This window comes from Puntigrus tetrazona, unplaced genomic scaffold (genome assembly GCF_018831695.1).
Source record: "Puntigrus tetrazona isolate hp1 unplaced genomic scaffold, ASM1883169v1 S000000649, whole genome shotgun sequence".
NCBI classification, from domain to species: Eukaryota; Metazoa; Chordata; class Actinopteri; order Cypriniformes; family Cyprinidae; genus Puntigrus; species Puntigrus tetrazona.
In genome coordinates, this window is record NW_025048270.1 from 67597 (window position 1) to 81343 (window position 13747).

The following is a 13747-nucleotide window of genomic DNA, read 5'->3' on the forward strand; positions in this document are numbered from 1 at the left end:
CTCTTTCCCAGATACTCGCCACTTACATTTGGACAATTGCACAGCCACTTTACACTTACACTTTATACACTTTACACTTTATATCTTATACTTTATATTTATATTCTATTTTATTTTATTTTTTTATTCTACTTTGCACACTTCTTTTTTATACATATTTTTATATTTTATATTTATATATACATTTAAATTTTGTTTCTATTTTGATGCTGGACGGTTGTAAAGAACATTTCACTGCATGTCGTATCATGTATGTATGTGTATGTGACAAATAAAATTTGAATTTGAATTTGATTTTTCATATGAAGTTAGGCTAGACACTTGGGTAGCATATAAAAGTATAAATTTTATTAATACACAAATTTTAAATGCTTTCAGAAAAAGAAAAAAGCACCGCTTCAAAACAAGAATACAAATACAGAAATAATCTAAGGTTGGGGTCCTACAATAAATCACATACATCCGGCAGGGCTGAGGCTTCCAGCGGCAAGAGGAGTTCGGTTTTACGATGGCACACTTCCACGCACACACCCTGTGCACTCAGATCACACTACTAAATACTCAGTGTTACACAGCATACCAAGAAGAACCACCACCAGGAGAGAAAGCCAACCACCCGTGGGACCCCAGCTCCTGCAATGAAGCAAACAAAATAAATACAAAATTACAACATTAACCACAAAGTATAACAAACAATAATACATTAAAGCCACGCCGCACCAACAGGGGCACAAAGAAAAGAAAACAAAGACTTAAATCAAATACAAAATCAGGTTACATCCAAAAGGTAATTTAAACCAAACAATTCGATCAAGAAAAAGTAAATATCAACTAAACTCACAGAATGAAATGGAACAAGACAAACTAAAAGACAGGTGTAACGAATGGGAGAAAGGGAGGTGATCTTGAACATTACTCCCAGAAATAAAGAATACATAATTTCAAGCGGCATTAAAACCACATCCAAACCAGACACGAACAGTCCCTTTAAGAGTTACTGATGGCAGCTTCCGCGTTGTAACCAGGATAATTTAGCAGCATAAAGAGAAGTCAAAAGCACGTGGTTTCTATATGGGCTAAACAAAAGAAAGGGAGGATTCTACGCAAAAGGACAAAAAAGATGTTAATCTGCATCACATGGTTCCCCAAATTTTAAGTATTGGTAGCACTTACCGTGAGAATATTACGCAGCAATAAATATCTATGGGCACCGGTTTGTCACTCATGCCTTCCGCTCACACAGTGGGGTACAGGAAATCATGACTATTTTGTGCGTAACAACATTACCTCCGCAAGTAGGTTAACAGGTTAAAAACACCGCTCGGAAGAATGTACGCTACCTTTGCCAGCCAAGTCAAGGCCGCAACAATATGGTGGACGGCATACATACTCATGCCCACAGAAACAGTCGCTAATGAGGCATCTACGATAAAATACAAGGGTCTTTGTAGAAAAAACACATAAACGTATTCTCTTACACCAAATAATGATCTTTAAAATAGCATTATGTGACTTCGTTAAAAATACAGTGAACTGTAATGGCCTGTTTGCTTCATAAATGAAAACAAGAACAATATAATTCAGTTTATTATTACTAAATTTGAATGAAACTTTTTCACTGATCGCTATTCACATTCTATGTGGATATTGTCACCTATACCGAACAGTTTCACAATTGTGTTTTACTTCACAATATTGACAATACTGACAGGAATTTATATTTTGCATTATGATAAGGACCAAAGTATTACCATAATACGGTCTCAGTGCTCATGTGTTAGTTTTTGCTTATTATGAATTACTTGTCTATTTGACCTATAATTTTATTTTTTGATTTTAAATTTGACTTCATATTTGTACCCTTTAATTTCTTTGTAATTTTTTGTATTTTGCCTTTTTTTAATGAATACATTGTTTGTATTATTATATATGCATATTTTAAAATATGTCTATAGTCACAGTCAATTTCCTACAAAACTAGTTGAACATTTTTAAACATTCCGATCAGAACATCAAACAGGTTCTCCCCCACTCAGTGACGCACTCCACTGAGAAACCTGATCAAAGTGCTCTAGTAATTGGCGATTCTATTGTACGGAACGTGAAAATAGAGACACCAGCCACCATAGTCCAATGCTTACCGGGAGCCAGAGCGCCTGACATCTTGTCAAATTTAAAAGTGCTGGCTAATGCTAAACGTAAATTTCGTAAGATTGTTATTCACGCCGGCGCTTAATGATGTTCGACTTCGCCAGTCGGAGATCACTAAAAATAATATTAAAGAGGTGTGTGAATTTGCAAGCACGATGTCGGACAATGTAATATGCTCTGGTCCTCCCTGCTTACCGGGTGATGAGATTTACAGCAGATTGCTGGGTCTCAATGGCTGGATGTCTAAGTGGTGCCCGCAGAACAACATAGGCTTTATAGACAATTGGATGAGTTTCTGGGGCAGACCTGACCTGTTGAAAAGAGATGGTCTTCATCCCTCTTGGGGTGGTGCCGCTCTTCTATCTAGAAATATGGCATATAGTCTTATAGCTCCAACATGACCAACTAGTGCCCAGGTCAGGAAGCAGACAGACCGGCTAAACCGACTGCCTGCTAGCTGCCTCACGCCACAGAAGGCAGTTAATTCTCAGCACATTCTCAGAGACTCTTTCACCTAGATATCACACTATAGAGACTGTGTCTGTTCCCCGAATTAGAATATGCAGAGAACGTCCAAACCTAATCAAAAGCAATAATTTAATTAATGTCCAACAAATTAAAACTACCTATAATTCAAATAAGCAAACGATAAAACTTGGCTCGCTAAATATTAGATCACTTTCCACAAAAGCACTTTATGTATATGATTTGATCAATGATCAGAAGCTAGATTTGCTTTGTTTGACAGAAACCTGGCTAAAACCAGATGATTATATTACTCTAAATGAATCTACCCCCAAAATTATTTCTATAAAAATGAGCCACGCTTAAAAGGTAGAGGGGAGGTGTTGCTACAATTTATAACAATATTCTTAGTTCTTCTCAGAGGGCAGGCTTTAAGTATAACTCATTTGAAGTTTTGGTGCTGCATATAACATTATCTACAGAATCATGTGCTAGTGATAAATCTTCTGTTATGTTTGTACTGGCTACCGTATACAGGCCACCAGGGCACAGCACAGATTTCATCAAAGAATTTGCTGATTTTCTAACTGAGTTAGTACTGGCCGCAGATAAAGTCTTAATTGTTGGCGATTTTAATATCCATGTTGATAATGAAAAAGACTCATTAGGATCAGCTTTCTTAGACATTTTGAACTCCATTGGGGTTAGACAACACGCCTCTGGACCTACTCATTGTAGAAATCATACTCTAGATCTAATACTGTCACATGGAATGGATGTTAAAATGGTTGAAGTACTGCAGCAAAGTGATGACATTTCAGATCACTATCTAGTCTTGTGTGAACTCTGTATAGTTAAACCTGTAAACTCTGCACCTTATTACAAGTATGGTAGAACCATCACTTCCACCACAAAAGAAAGCTTTCTAAATAACCTTCCTGACTTATCTCAATTCCTTAGCTCATCCAATACGACGCAAAACTTGATGATGTAACAGAAACTATGCACTCTCTTTTTCTAGCACTTTAGATACAGTTGCTCCTTTGCACTTAAAAAGATAAAAGAAAACAATCTGACTCCATGGTATAATGACAACACACGCACTTCTAAAGAGAGCAGCCCGGAAAATGGAGCGCAGGTGGAGAAAAACCAAATTAGAAGTATTTCAGTATTGCCTGGCGGGAGAGTATGCTGTCATACAGAAAAGCATTAAAAATAGCAAGATCTGATTATTTTTCATCCCTTTTAGAAGAAAACAAACACAACCCCGGTATTTATTCAGTACAGTAACTAAATTAACAAAAATAAAGCATCAACAGGTGCTAATATTCCCAAGAGCATAGCTGCAATGAGTACATGAATTTCTTTACTTCTAAGATTGATACCATCAGAGATAAAATTGTAACTATGCAGCCACAACTACAGTTTCACATCAGATAGTGAGCTTTAGATCCCCTGAGGAACAATTACACTCTTTCTCTATTATAGGAGAAGAAGACTTGTACAAACTTGTTAAATTATCTAAACCAGCAACATGTATGTTAGACCCTGTTCCATCTAAACTATTAAAAGATCTGCTTCCAGAAGTCATAGATCCTATTTTGAACATTATTAATTCATCATTGTCATTAGGTTATGTTCCCAAAACCTTTAAACTGGCTGTAGTTAAACCTCTCATTAAGAAACCACATCTTGATCCCAAAGACTTTTTAAATTACAGACCAATCTCTAATCTCCCTTTCTGTCAAAGATACTAGAAAAGGTAGTATCCTCACAACTGTATTCCTTTTAGAAAAAATGGTGTCTGTGAGGATTTCCAATCAGGTTTTAGACCGTACCATAGTACTGAGACTGCTCTCATTAGAGTTACTAATGACCTGCTTCTATCATCTGATCGTGGTTTTATCTCGTTATTAGTGCTATTAGATCTTAGCGCAGCATTCGATACTATCGATCACAACATTCTCTTGGATAGACTAGAAAACTATGTTGGCATTAGAGGAAGCGCCTTTAGCATGGTTTAAATCATATCTATCTGACCGCTATCAGTTTGTGGCATTAAATGAGGAGGTATCATATCGATTAAAAGTAAAATATGGAGTTCTCAAGGCTCAGTGCTTTTCAACCTGTACATGTTACCTCTGGGAGATATTATCAGGAGTCATGGTGTTAGTTTTCACTGCTATGCTGATGATACTCAGCTCTATATTTCAGCGCAGCCTGGTGATACACACCAAAATTGAGAATCTAACAGAATGCATAGTCGATATAAAAAGCTGGATGATGAGTAACTTCTAATGTTAAATTCTGAAAAACAGAGGTGCTAATAATTGACCTAAAACCCCACATATAATAATCTAGAACACAGCCTATCACTTGATGGCTGCTCTGTTAATTCTTCATTGTCAGTTAGGAACCTAGGTGTGCTGTTTGACCGCAATCTTTCCTTTGAAAATCATGTTTCTAGCATCTGTAAAACTGCGTTTTTCCATCTTAAAATATATCTAAAATTACGACCTATGCTTTCAACCTCTAATGCAGAAATATTAATTCATGCGTTTATGACCTCAAGGTTAGATTATTGCAATGCTTTATTGGGTGGTTGTTCTACACGCTTAATAAACAAACTTCAGCTAGTCCAAAACGCAGCAGCCAGAGTCCTTACTAGAACAAGGAAGTATGATCATATTAGCCCAGTTCTGTCAACACTGCACTGGCTCCCTATCAAACATCGAATAGATTTTAAAATCTTATTAATTACCTATAAAGCCCTGAATGGTTTAGCTCCTCAATCCTTCACAGCGAGCTCTTATCACATTATAGTCCTGCACGTCCGCACGCCTCTTCTTGAACAATCTCCTAACTCTGTTCGGGAAGCAGACACACTCTGCCAGTTTAAATCTAGATTAAAGACACATCTTTTTAACTTAGCCTACACATAACACACACCAACACGCTTTTTATTATTCAAACTGCTAAAGGATTTTTAGGCTGCATTACTTAGATTTGCTGGAACCGGGAACACTATCTCCTAAAATACGATGTACTTGTGACATCGTGAAAAGAATGGCATCTACGCTAATATTAGTCCTGTCTCTTTCTCAATCTGCTTTCACAGTTTGTATCCAGACTAGATGGTGGATCAGCACCCAGAGATTATGTTCATCAGAGACCAGAACACCTAGATGCGCCCGTGGACCAATCACCAGATCCTGATGCACACACGCACACGCACACACTAAGTCATTTACACTACCTGACACAGCTGCGCTTAAAATTGAACTGGAAGTTAAGTGCTGGGCGCCCGGGTCAGAGGAGAACTGACCCCAACTGAGTCTGGTTTCTCCCAAGGTTTTTTTTTCTCCATTCTGTATGCATGGGGTTTTGTTTCTTGCCGCTGTCGCCTCTGGCTTGCTTGGTTGGGGACACTTAACTTCTAGTGACTATCGTTGAATTGACTACAGAGACCGCTCTCTGCATTTAATAAGAAATTGGTCACTCGCTCATTATACATCCATGTCATTATACTCGTACAGTGCTTTGATGCAACCTGTGTTGTTAAAAGGCGCTATATAAATAAAAATTATTGATTAATTGATTGATTTTTATGTACAGTATATGCATATTTTGCTATTAATGTCAAATATATTTTGCATTAATTGTTCTTTTAGTTTTTTATTGATCTGTTGTTTTTCAGTTGATTATGTCATATCCAATGCTACATGGGTCTGTAGTTCTTTCTCTCAACAAAGCTGTTACAGTTTAGTACATTATTTGTCCAAATACTGTTTAAATGCTGTTTTAGTTTGTGAAAACTTTAAGACATTTTCAAAATCTCATAAAATGGATTTCAGAACAAAGTGGTGGGTGCTGTTGTTTCCCTTTAACATTTGCATGTTTATTTATTTGTCATCAACTACTGGATAGATTTGACCTTTGATTTTATTTATTTTCCGGTGCTTTTCCCTGTCTCAATTATAAAAGCACATTATACTACTTTAAATACAAAACAAAACATTTATTTACACAATTAATATACATATATACAATTATATTTAGCTTCTATCTGATCCCATCAGAGCTCGGGTTTCAGCTGGCGCTGCATGTTCAGCTCCTCCAGCATCTACACAGAGCTCCTCACAGACTGAAGAAGAGGAGAGAAAAGCTGATGTTCTTCTCCTCTTTTCTTTGGTGCCCAGAGGAAGCTGTTCTCTACAGTTTCTGTGTCAGTACAAATCATTCAAGCCATTTATCTAGACTGATCCTGACCATACAACCCAACCAAAGACTGCAGTGATTGTGATTTCTGTAAAGTCATTGTCCACCTGTTCAGTTTAACCAGGGGTGGAGCTCAATGTCATCTAAAGTGGGCCGATCTGTCGCTCTGCACTGAGACACCAGCTGATCAACTGACGGCACTCTGTTACACACAACACAGCACTTGTGTTCAGCAACACAAAACAACAAACGTCACAGGATTTGTGTCTCTTTGCCTGTAGACAGCTTTTCGAGGGGAAGCGCAGTATGCTTTTTGGAGGTGACTCTCCGCAGACTCTGAAGGGCAACCACCCGCACAGGATTTTATAGAGAGTCACCCTGACTGACCAAACAGTAGCCGGTCCTGCATGATAGCGCGACGCTGACCGAACCATTCAGGAGGGGGCGTACTGAAGAGTGCCTGAGAGACACAGCAACAACAGAAAGACTCCAGTCCAAAATATCTTTCAACGGTTTCTCTTTGTTTGATCATCATCAACGTACAAACACATCCACAGAGTGATGTAGAGAGATCTTTCTTGCTGCGTAACGATAAAACTACCTGAAAACCATCTGTAGGCCGAGTCCTTTACTAGGTCTCCACAGCCAAAAGTCCAGCAGCTTGACTTCATGTGAGTCCGTGGAAATCAGCAGGTTCTGGGGCTTGACGCCCGGTGCAGGACTCAGCGCTTTCGTGCAGTGTTTCAACGCTACTGATGAGCTGCTGCAGCACTTTCTTGGCCAGGCTCTCATCCAGGTAGCCGATCTCCTCACAGAAACTCTGGAGATCTTGGCAAGGAACCGACGCCCAGGATCATGATGTATTGAGCGGACTGTCAAACCACCTCCACGAGCTGCAGGACATTGGGGCAGGCAGGAGCTGAATCTCACCAGAGTCATCAATGCCACCTCCAGCTGGCAGCTGGCCATGTCCTTCCTGCAGGGACAAATGCTGCGCAAGTATATCCAGATGTGTTCAAACCAATGAGAAACAGAACAGATTCACTCACAACTTTCAGTCTCCTCATGCGCGTGACTTGAGAGAGACATATTTGATGGCAACCTGTAGACAGAACAAGCTCCTGTATAACATTTACTGATCTCAATTCTTAGGCTTCTTGAATGAATAACAGAAGAAAATTTCTTACTGGCAGTCCATCAGACTCATGTGTGTCCCAGCAAACACAGAGCCGAATCCACCTCTTCCCAGCAATGAACCCTCACATATGTTTCTGTAACATAAGATCACAAGAAATGTCTGTAGAGAAAACACGCTTGTAGTATCTAAAACTGTTCAGTAACAAGTCTTCACAATCTGAGCCTCCGATTTCTTTAATGTAAGTCTATTCTGATTTCACCTCTGGTGCGAGCGCTTGGCAGGTCTTCTGCATGAGGTGGATGGACGCTGATCTCCCTGGATCGCCGCTTCTGCCACTTCCTCTTCCTGTTAGTCTGATCCGCTGGACACAGAAACGCCAACCTCAGAAGGTAGGGTGCTATATAGCCAGGCAGCTCTTGACTCGGTGTCTGTTTGGTTTGGCAGCGGTTCTGGTCGTGGTCACCAGAGACACGCCTCCCAACCTCCTGAACAGCAGCACTCCTGGATCTGGAGCGGCCTGAAGATGGAGCATTTCATCCATACAATAACTAAAGGTCCTATTATAATAACCAGATATCACATACCAATAACACAAATAATAAACAACTGAAATATATAAACACTCACCGCTGCTCTTCAGCCATGTGAGCCATTTAAACCAAACCAAACTCCAATAAATAGAAATACAAAGCAAGAAAAATAAATAAAATAGCAAAATAAACTAAATCAATTAGCGAAAGAAATAATAAATGTATACTGTCCTCGAAAACAACGTAACAAAACAGAAAAACCTCCAAACTTCTTCTTCAAAAATTAAGAGAAGAACAGCAAATAAGTATTCTCAGGATAAATATCTGCAAAGTCTCTTGAGGTCGCCTCATCTCTCATAAGACATTTATATTCAGAAAGAAATCATTTAGGTGCACTATTGGCTGATAGCAACTAAAATTCGAATCAAAACAGACGTCGCGTGCGTGAGCGCCGCATACGTTGAAAAAACAAAAAACAAAAAAACCCTTTCTTTATTTTTAACTATTTATTTAAATTTGTGAGATTTATAAATACACAAAGTTTTTCCTATGTGATTTTTATATTGAAACACACATTTAAAAAAATATATTAATACGGATTTTTCTTTGGCGCACAGCATCGCCAAGTTAATGTTAATTGGTGTAGTATTATTTAATTATCATAACTTTTTATTAGAAATGTAGTTATAGTTGTGTAATTCATATTATATTTATTTGACAGGTATTCTTTTTACGAATCAATTTACAAAATTAATTTAAAATCAATTACGGAGCAAAAATACATATGCTGTTGAAACGGAATGCACAATGTAATTAAGAATGTTAATTAATCACATATATAATTTTCATTTGAAGTGATTAAGCATTTTATTAAAAATTAATTTAATTGGATTTAACATTGTCAGCATATATTTATTGTGTGCGTATTCGAATCACGTGACCTGGACCGCTTCCTCTTAGCTAGTCCATAAAAATATGAATATAAAACCGCAGGTAGGTTAAGTTATTAATAATAACTTAAATATTTGTTTTTAATCTCAAAATCCCGTTCAAATAATATTTATCACGTCTACACTTACTCATTGATATTCATCAAATTCATATTTTCAGTTAAGGAATAGAGACTTTTCTACTACTAACAAAATTGATCGTACATGAAGATAATTTTGACAATGATGTGAAGAAAGGTTGTTTTAATTTAGCCAGAGCTCATAATAAAACAATATAAATATACGGATAATAATAATAATAATAATATACAATAATAATAATAATAATAATAATAATAATAGCTTGTTATAAAATAATCACAAAAAAATCTGAACAAACGCAAACCATCCCAACCATGCGGATTAAGATATTTGATGTAACTAGGTCTATTTGTGAATAAACGGACGGACGCACGCCGACATGTCATTATAGCAACGAGTGTAACGCATATGAATTCGCTGAAAATATAAACACTGTCTGTTTTGAGAGACGACGAGACGACTTCAAAGACTTTCGGAGAGTATTTTCTGCGCAAAACTGGGATTTTGACTTTGAAGATTTCTACGCAGAGAGTTCAAGATTATTTCTTCGAGAACACTTTTATTATATTATATTTTTTTTCATCTGGAAGAAGTTCGGAGGCGTATTCAATTGTTTCTACTAGAGGAGTATTTCTGAGGACAGTATTTATTTACTTGTTCGTTCATTCATTTCAGTGGTATTAGTTTGGTCAGTTATTTTATTTAATTTTAATTTTAATTTAATTTTATTTTTCAGATTTATTGAGTTTGTTTGGTTTAATGGCTCATGGCTGAAAGACGCGGTAAGTGTTTTATATTTCAGTTGTTTATTATTTGTAGTTATTGGTATGTGGAGGACTGGTTATTATAATAGGACCTTTTAGTTATTGTATGGAGGAAATGCTCCATCTTCTAGGCCGCCCCAGATCCAGGGAGTGTTGCTTGTTCAGAGCTTGGGAGACGTGTCTCTGGTGACCACGACCAGGAACCGCTGCCAAACCAAACCTAGACTCCGAGGTCAAGAGTTGCCTGATATATAGGCCCTCTACCTTCCTAGTTGGCTGCTTCAGTGCCAAAGCGGATCAGACCAATAGAAGAGGGGCAAGTGGCAGAGCGGCAGTCAGGGAGATCAGCGTCCATCCACCTCATGCAGAAGACCTGCCAAACGCCTCGCAGAGGTCAGGAATAGACTTACATTGTGCAAACCAGTCACAGATTTATGAGAAGACTTGTTTACTGGAACAGTTTTAGATACTACAACGTGTTTTCTCTGTAGAGATCTAGTGATCTTGGTGTTGCAAAACATATGAAGCGTTCATTGCTGGAAGAGGTGGATCTGCTCTGTGTTTGCTGGGACACTAAGATCTGATGCGCGACTGCTGTGTAAGACATTTCCTTCTGTTATTCATTCAAGGTTTCTAAGAATTGAGATCAGTATATGTTATACAGGAGCTTGTTCTGTCTGTACAGGCTGCCATCAAATATGTCTCCTAAAGTCACGCAGAGGAGACTGGAGTTGTGGAGGAATCTGTTCTGTTTCTCATTGGTTTGAAATACATCTTGATATAACGCAGGCATTTGTCCCTGCAGGAAGGATAAGGTCCGGGCTGCCGCTGGAGGTGGCATTGATGACTTGGTGAATCTAGCTCCTGCCCGCCCCAATGTCCTGCAGCTCAGCAAAGTGGTTTGACAGTCCCGCCTAATGGCATCGCGACTCTGGAGCGTCCGGCCCCCTGCCATGATCTCCAGAGAGCGTCGTGAGGAGAACGGCTACCTGGATGACAGCCTGGGCAAAGAAAGTGCTGCTGGCAGCTCACTACGCGCGTTGAAACACTTATAGAGCCGCGGAGTTCCACCCCGGGACGCTGCCCTCCAGAATCTGCTGGATTTCCAATGGACCTGCCATGAAGTCAAGCTGCTGGATCTTTGGGGCTGTGGAGACCTAGTAAAGGACTCTCGCCTACAGATGGTCTTTCAGTGTAGTTTTATCGTTACAGCAGGAAAGATTCCCCAGCACTCACTCTGTGATGTGTTTGCACGTGGCTGATGATCACCAAACAAAGAGAAACCGTACAGAGATATTTTGGACTGGAGTCTTTCTGCTGTTGCTGTGGCTCTCTGTGGCACTCCTTCAGTACGCCTTCCTGAATGGTTCGCACAGCGCCACTTTCACGCATGGACCTGCTACTGTTTGAGCTTCAGTCGGGTGATTTCCTATAAAATCCTGCAGCGGGTGGTTGCCCTTCAGAGTCGCAAGTGACGGAGAGTCACTTCCAAAAGTATACTGCGCTCCCTCAAAAGCTGTCTATATAAGGCAAGAGACATAAATCCTGTGACGCTTTGTTGTTTTGTGTTACTAAACACAAGTGCTGTGTTGTGTGTAACAGAGGCTGGCCATGTTGATCAGCGCCGCAGGTCTCTGGCGTGGCAGCGGCGTAGATCGCCCAATTTTAGATGACATTGAGCTCCACCCTGGTTAAACTGAACAGGTGACAATGATTCTACAGAAATCACAATCACTGCAGTCTTTGGTTGGGTTGTATGGCTGTGGATCAGTCTAGATAAATGGCTTGAATGATTTGTACTGACACAGAAACTGGAGAGAACAGCTTCCTCTGGCAATCGTCTAAAGAGGTGCAGAGAGAAAGAACACATCAGCTTTCTCCTCTTCTCTTCAGTCTGCTGTGAGGAGCTCTGTAGATGCTGGAGGAGGCTGAACATGCAGCGCCAGCTGGAAACCTAGAGTTCTGATAGCAATTGTATATATGTATATTAAATTGTGTAAATAAATAATTTGATTTTGCTTTGTATTTAAAGCAGCATAATGTGCTTTGCAATTAGGCTAGGAAAGCATCCTGAAATTAGAAAAATTATAAAAGAAAACAAAAGGTCAAATCTATCCAGTATAAAAGGACAGATGGCCAGAATGCATATCACTAAAATATTTTTGTAAAACAAAATAAGTATTAACCAAAAATAAATAAAATTATATTTTTGAGTATCACTGTACTCTGTAGTGACTATTACTTGTGTTGGACCACCCAAACCTCGTGATAATTCAGCTGTTTGTAGTCCTCATTGTAATGGTGTATATAAATATCACCAGCTCATGTGAGTACTTGCAACGCTTAATGAAGTTTAGGAATTTTACTTACAAATATTAAATATTCAAAATATAATACTATTTATATAATTATCTTCTTTTTTAAGCTGTCTACAGTAGTTAAAACAAGATTTCTGTAATAGTCTTTTGTGAATATTTTATTTGCTCATGTCATTAGATACAAATATTCAGTTATCGTGCACTACTATTTGAAGTGCTAATTTTCACCCAACTCGTGATAATCTAATTATTTTGTAGGCCTCTGCCTTGTACAAGTGATGGCAGTCTGAAAATGTTTGCTGTTTGTCTGTTTTTTGGTCAAACTTGAGTTCTGCTGTGTGGTTGCAGAATTTAGTTCCATCCCCTGATTAAATACATAATAATCAAATGTTAACTACGCCTTTCAGGATTAGCAGAACATTAAACCTCACCAACAATATATAGTTTTGCTATACTGTTCTTCCAGGCTGAATGTCGCACTCATCTCAAAATCAGCGGCTGATTTGCATAGCTTACAAAATATCTATGACATTCAAAATGTTTTATTAACTAGAACTTTACTAAGCCAAGCTTCTTTCCCCAACAAGTGTTTAATCCTACTGACTTCCTGCACTTGTATCCTCCCCATGAACCATAAGCTGCCCACGCCCCTCCCTTTGGAAGCAGTGAGAGAAAAATACAAACATTAAAGGAAAATCTCGGCAGCCAAAAGCCAAGAGAGAGAATAGAGAAAATAGCTATTCAGCAGTGTAAATTATCACAGTATTGCAAAGACTTTGTTTAGAGAAACCCAAAATAATATACATGAATATACATCCTCTCCGTAAACTATATGCATGGACTGCATTTCCCATGGAAATAAAAGGTTTTAAAAGACAAAAAGAAGTTTCATTGTTGTTTTTATTATTATTATTTTATTTAAGTAGAGGCTTTATATCACTGTAGCTTCCAGGAATGCAGAGAGAAATATCATCAGCTTCACATGAGTACTTGTAACGCTTTTAATGAAGTGGTGAAATTGTATTACAAATATTATTATTCAAAAGACAATATTATTTACATAATTATCTCTCTTTTTTTTTAGCTGCGTACAGTAGCAGTTAAATGAAGATTTCGGCAATAGTCTTTTTGT